At 38.5% G+C, this 5,941-nt stretch overlaps 1 pseudogene; it reads left to right on the plus strand.

Annotated features, from left to right (window-relative positions):
- The first annotated feature begins 1,388 nt into the window (after positions 1-1,388).
- On the plus strand, positions 1,389-2,981 carry LOC112826362 (elongation factor 1-alpha 1 pseudogene; annotated as a pseudogene).
- Positions 2,982-5,941: the final 2,960 nt, after the last annotated feature.

Genomic DNA, 5,941 nt, shown 5'->3' on the forward strand with positions numbered 1-5,941 from the left:
TGAATTATAAATCTAATACTTCTCTCCATGGGATTTGCTATAATCTAGGAAGAAGAATAAAGGTTTTGAGCTTTTAGAATTGGTATAGAAAGTGCCTAATTTCAGAACTAAGTCACCAGTGCAGGCTGCATTACATGGAATCAGTTTATAATGAACTCTCTATCAAGGCCATGTTCCACTGGTTTTTACTTCAGCAGCGACCTTTGAGGGAAGCAGAAAAGATGGCAAGAGGATAAAGGCAGGTCTTTATTAACTAATATTTGATGATAAATGGCAAACTATGGAGCAATAGCAGTCTATGGCAAGCTTCCCTGAAACACCACAAGTGAATGAATTATAACGATGACAAAATCCTGTCCCGTTTTCCTATCCAATGTCTTCTTCAGCAGTTTTTAAATGATAGTATTTACCGATCATCTTTTTGCCTAATATCAAAGTTTTGTTTCTCTCTCTCTCTCTCTCTCTTTTTTTTTTAAAGAGAGAAAAAAGAGGGCTTTTGTTTGGTTGGTTTTCTTCTCTTTTGCTTTACAAAGTGAAAAAAAGAAGTCAAGGTGACACAGAACAAACACAAAAATTGCAAATACAGTAGACATGCATTTTTTTGAGAGCAATAATAACGTGTAAAATAAGGATGAAAATAAAGCCTAGTAATTGAGGGCATAGAGGAAGTAAGGGGAAGCAGGGGTGGTGAGGGCATCCCCGGCCGGCACGAGAGCTTTAGATAACCAGGCATGACCAAACATGGAGAAGAAAAAACATACACAAATCACAGATCATATTTCACCTGGGAATCTGAGAGTCATAAAGCCTTTGCATTTTAAAGCTGGAAGGGACTTAGTTCAACACTCTCATTTCACAGAAGAGGAAATTGAATCATGTTCCACTAAGCTATACAGTATTCCATGTTTGTAAAAATTGCAAGCAGCTTTTCAGAACCAGCCTTACACACTGGATAAAATATATATTTGTCTCCCTCCCCCACATCCCTTTCCACTGTTTCCCTGCAAACTCTCTTTATCCTTCTTCCCCTCTTACTTTCTACTATTATTTCTTTTTATTTTATTTATTAATACCCTAAGTGTCTTCAAATTTTCAAGTGGAGGTCTGGGCATGGGAAATATGTGATCCTCGCCTCTAGAAAGTTCATGATCTGATGGGTGAGAGAGATGATACAGAAGACAGTAACACTGCAGGAATGTAAGTTAAATAAGGGGGGATTAATGTGTGAGTCTATAATTTTCTATTAAAATGACAACTCTGCCATTCTCTAGATATATGGAGAATGTGATGATTAAGCTGAATTTTAAAGTATTGATAAGAGTTAGATTTTTCTAAAGAATATACGGTGAAATAGTGTTTTGTTTATATTAGCATGTATATAAGCAGAGATGGAGGAAGAGGAGGGACTGTTATGTAGGTAGTGGTTTAGCTATAATACTCTGGGTAAAGTCTATCTTATTAAAGAGATTTGTTTTTCTACCTGTATTTACTCCCTAAGTGATCCTATTCTGCCTCATGATTTTAAATACCATCTACTATTTTTTCACAATGGGTTGGCTGCTACAACACAGGTGTCGTGCAAACCACCTCTAAACCTAAACCAAAAGGGGGAAAGGAAAAGCCTCATATCAAATTTGTCATCATTAGACACATAGATTTGGGCAAGTCTACCACTACTGGTCATCTTGATCTACACATGTGGTGGGATCGACAAGAAAACTATCGAAAAATTTGAGAAGGAGGTTGCTAGATGGGAAGGGGCTCCTTCAATTGTGGCTGGGTCTTGCATAAACTGAAAGTTGAATGTGAACAAGGTATCACCGTTGATATCTCCCTGCAGAAATTTGAGACCACCGAGTGTCATGCGACCATTACTGATGCCCCAGGACACAGAGACTTTATCAAAAACATGATTACAGGCACATCTCAGGCTGACCATGCTGTCCTGATTGTTGCTGCTGGTGTTGGTGAATTTGAAGCAGGTAGCTCTAAGAACAGGCAGAACTGTGAGCATGCCCTTCTGGCTTATACACTGGGTGTGAAACAACTAATTGTCAGTGTTAACCAAATGGATTCCACTGAGTCACCCTATAGCCAGAAAAGATGCAAGGAAATCATTAAGGAAGGCAACACCTACATTAGGAAAATTGAATACAACCCTGACACAGTAGCATTTGTGCCAATTTTTGGTTGGAATGGTGACAACATGCTAGAGCCAAGTGCTAACATGTCTTGGTTCAAGGGATGGGAAGTCACCCGTAAAGATGGGAATGCCAGTGGAACCACATGCTTGGAGCTCTGGATTGCATTCTGCCACTGACTCGTCCAACTGACAAGCCCTTGCGTATGTCTCTCCAGGATATCTACAAAATTGGTTGTATTGGTACTGTCCCTATGGCCCAGGGGACAGGTGTTCTTAAACCTGTCATGGCAGTCTCCTTTGCTTTAGTCAATGTCACAGCTGAAGTAAAATCTCTCGAAATGCACCATGAAGCTTTGAGTGAGGCTCTTGCTGGGGACAATGTGGACTTCAATGTCAAGAACATATCTGTCAAAGATGTTCACCCTGGCAGTGTGACTGGTGACAGCAAAAATGACCCATCCATGGAAGCAGCTGGCTTCAGGGCTCACGTGATTATCCTGAACTATCCAGGCCAAATCAGTGCTGGATATGCACCTATGCTGGATTGTCACCCAGCTCACATTGCTTGCAAGTTTTCTGAGCTGAAGGAGATGATTGATAATCTTTCTGGAGAAAAGCTGGAAGATGGCCCCAAGTTCTTAAAATCCAATGATACCGCTATTGTTGATAGGGTGTGTTGAGAACTTCTGACTATCCTCCTCTGGTCTGTTTTGCTGTTCATGACACGAGACAGACGGCTGTGGGTGTCATCAAAGCAGTGGACAAGAAGGCAGTTGGAGCTGGAAAAGTCACCAATCCACCCAGAAAGCTCAGAAAGGTAAATGAATATTATTCCTAATACCCGCCCCCCCCAGTGTTAATCCATGGTGGGAGAACATCTCAGAACTGTTTGTTTCAATTGGGCATTTAAGTTTAATAGTAAAAGACTGGTTAATGGTAACAATGGATCTTAAAACCTTCAGAAGGAAAAGAGAATGTTTTGTGGACCATTTGTTTTGTGTGTGTGTGTGTGTGTGTGTGTGTGTGTGTGTGTGTGGCAGTTTTAAGTTATTAGCTTTTAAAATCAGTACTTTTTAATGGAAACAACTTGACCAAAAATCTCACAGAATTTTGAGACCCATTAAAACAAAAGCTTATTGAGAAAAAAATAATAAATGAATAAATAAATGCCATCTACTTGCTGATGACACCCCTATCTATTTTTTAGCCTGTACTTCAGATTAGTGTATATCTAACTGCTTACTTGACATCTCCATTCCCCGAAGTCTAACAGGCATTTTTAATACAAATTATCTGAAAATAAAGATCTGAGATTCACTTCCAAACCCTTAATTACTGCAAATTCCCCCCTAATTGCTGAGGTAAAATACTTAGAGTCAGCTTACCTTCCTTTCTCCTTCAACCCAGGTATTCTAACTATATCTTCTCAAAGAATCTCCCTTGGTTTTTATTATCACTAATTCAGCTATTATAGTCTAAGCCTCCTGGATATTATGTAGCTTTCTAATAGGTTTCTCTGTGTCTACTCTTCTCCTTTCCAATCTATTCTCATTATAGCAGCCAGATAGATCCCATTTAAAAATGGGTTTCCATGTCATTCCTTTGCTTTAAAATCTTCTCATATCATCTAAAGTAAAAGCCACAGTTCTTACTGCAACCACATGGCTCTCTGTGATCTGGCCATTGTTATTTCTGTACTCTAATCACCAACTCCTCACCTCTGTCTCACTCACCTCTAGTCATATGGCCCTCACTTTGCCTCAGACACAGCAGGCACACTCATGCCATAGGATCTTTGCTCTTGGCATTCTCTTTACTAGGAATCTTCTGCCCCAGATATTCACACTGCTCCCTCTCTTGCTTCCTTCAAGCCACAACTCAAATGTCACATTCTCATGAGATTTCACTATCCATCTTACCTAAAATATACTGTACATGTGTATCTTAGTTTTGCTTTTCAGGTTTTGTGTTTGTTTATTTTTGGTTTTGATTTTGGTTTTTTTGGTTGTTGTTGATGTGTTGTTACCATGTACTCGAGGGTAAGATCTACAGGGACAGTGTCTTTACCGTTAATGATCGGTTCTCACAAGTTCGTACAAACCAGCTCCAACACGCCCCTCCTCATGGATATCTATAATATGAATGGGAAAAAACTTCTCCTGCCCAAAGACACTTTCTCATCATTGGAAATTCCATTATTGGAAGTGCCTTAGGATAAACATAGGCTTTCCATCTCTCTCTAAATGCTGACCTCTTGGGAAAAGAAACACATCAAGTTAAATGAATTATTAATACATTAGCATAAGATTATTAGTTGCATATTTTGCTTCCATGTTAACTTTCTCTTAAAGTCACTAAAAAGTGGGGTTTTGCAGGTGGGGGAAGACAAAGATACACCTGAAAAATGTAACAATACCTGGGTGAAAGAGACTGGACTGCTAGAGGAATAGGGAAGGGATATAGTAATGGATAAAGAAAGAATATGGTTGACAAACTGTGTATGGCCATTTGACTTCGTGAGTCTACAACAGCGAGAAAAGCATGACAGCCAGGGACTGAAGTGATGGAGAAGAACTTGCTTAGTTCTCAGGGTAAAAATTCCAATTTAAATACAGGCATTCAACTCATGAAGTTTAAGTTGTATATCAGTAAACTGTAATCAGACTTACCTCATAGGTTTTTGTACTGAAAATGTATTAAAATCTGAATTAAATAATATTTTTAAATATCTAGCTTCATATATGGCCAACAGTAACTAAGTAGTACCAGCTTTCAGGGTACATTGAGAATTCAGCTATTCGTTAATGATTCATATTGATCCATTGCATTACAACCATTGGAGATTCCAGATTACACACAGTTTATATTTTTAAACATAAAGTAAAATGGTTGGTCCACAATATGGCAATTTGGTATTACATAATTGGTAAAGGACATAAAATCACTAAACATTGGTTTAAAATAATTAATGTCTTATACAAATGTAGAACTGTGTTCTCAGAAGCGGGAGGGTATTTTATTTTTCTATGACTCTCTGAAAATAGATCCCAGAAAAAGTCAGTATGTGATGGATACAAATAATTTCATTTCCATTTAGTAAATACATCACCCTTAGTCTAAAATGGCATACAAAACAGTTGGACAAAGTCTACTGCGGATGACAGATACCATTCAAGAAATAATGTTTAAGTGGGTGTGTAGATGTTTATTTCTTTTATAATCTTTTTTGTTCCAGAAATTAACCATAGCAATAAAAGTGAAACTCTTACGGGGCGCATGGGTGGCTCAGTCAGTTAGGCATCTGACTCTTGGTTTCAGCTCAGGTCACAATCTCATGGGTGGTGGGATCGAGCCCCGTGTCAGACTCCATGCTCAGTGGGGAATCTGCTTGAAGATTCTCTCCTTCTGCCCCTCCCCCTACTTGTGTGTGAACGCATTCACTCTAAGATAAATAAATCTTTAAAAAAAATTTTTTAAGTGAAGGTCTTAAACATTTCTGGACTTTTACTCTGCTGTTTGGAAAAAAATTAGTGGGCATTGTGAATTTCACATTTTATGTAAATTTCACATTTTATAGCAAAGAAAAACAAGAAGAAATCATTAATATTTGATATAAAGAAGTCAAAAACAGCTGATAGGAAGCAAAAAAGTAGAAAGACAAGTGATGGGAGAGTTTGATCCAAATGAGTGAGCAATTATTAAAGGAGTCTTGCCTGAGCAAGACAGAATCAGCATTGTAGGGGGCATTAGTTGAAGGAAGGAATCAGGACTGATTAAGAACAGCTGGTGGAGGGAGGG

The sequence above is a fragment of the Callorhinus ursinus genome, unplaced genomic scaffold (genome assembly GCF_003265705.2).
Source record: "Callorhinus ursinus isolate GAN/ISIS: 27379988/994484 unplaced genomic scaffold, GSC_fseal_2.0 scaffold7, whole genome shotgun sequence".
Taxonomy (NCBI): Eukaryota; Metazoa; Chordata; class Mammalia; order Carnivora; family Otariidae; genus Callorhinus; species Callorhinus ursinus.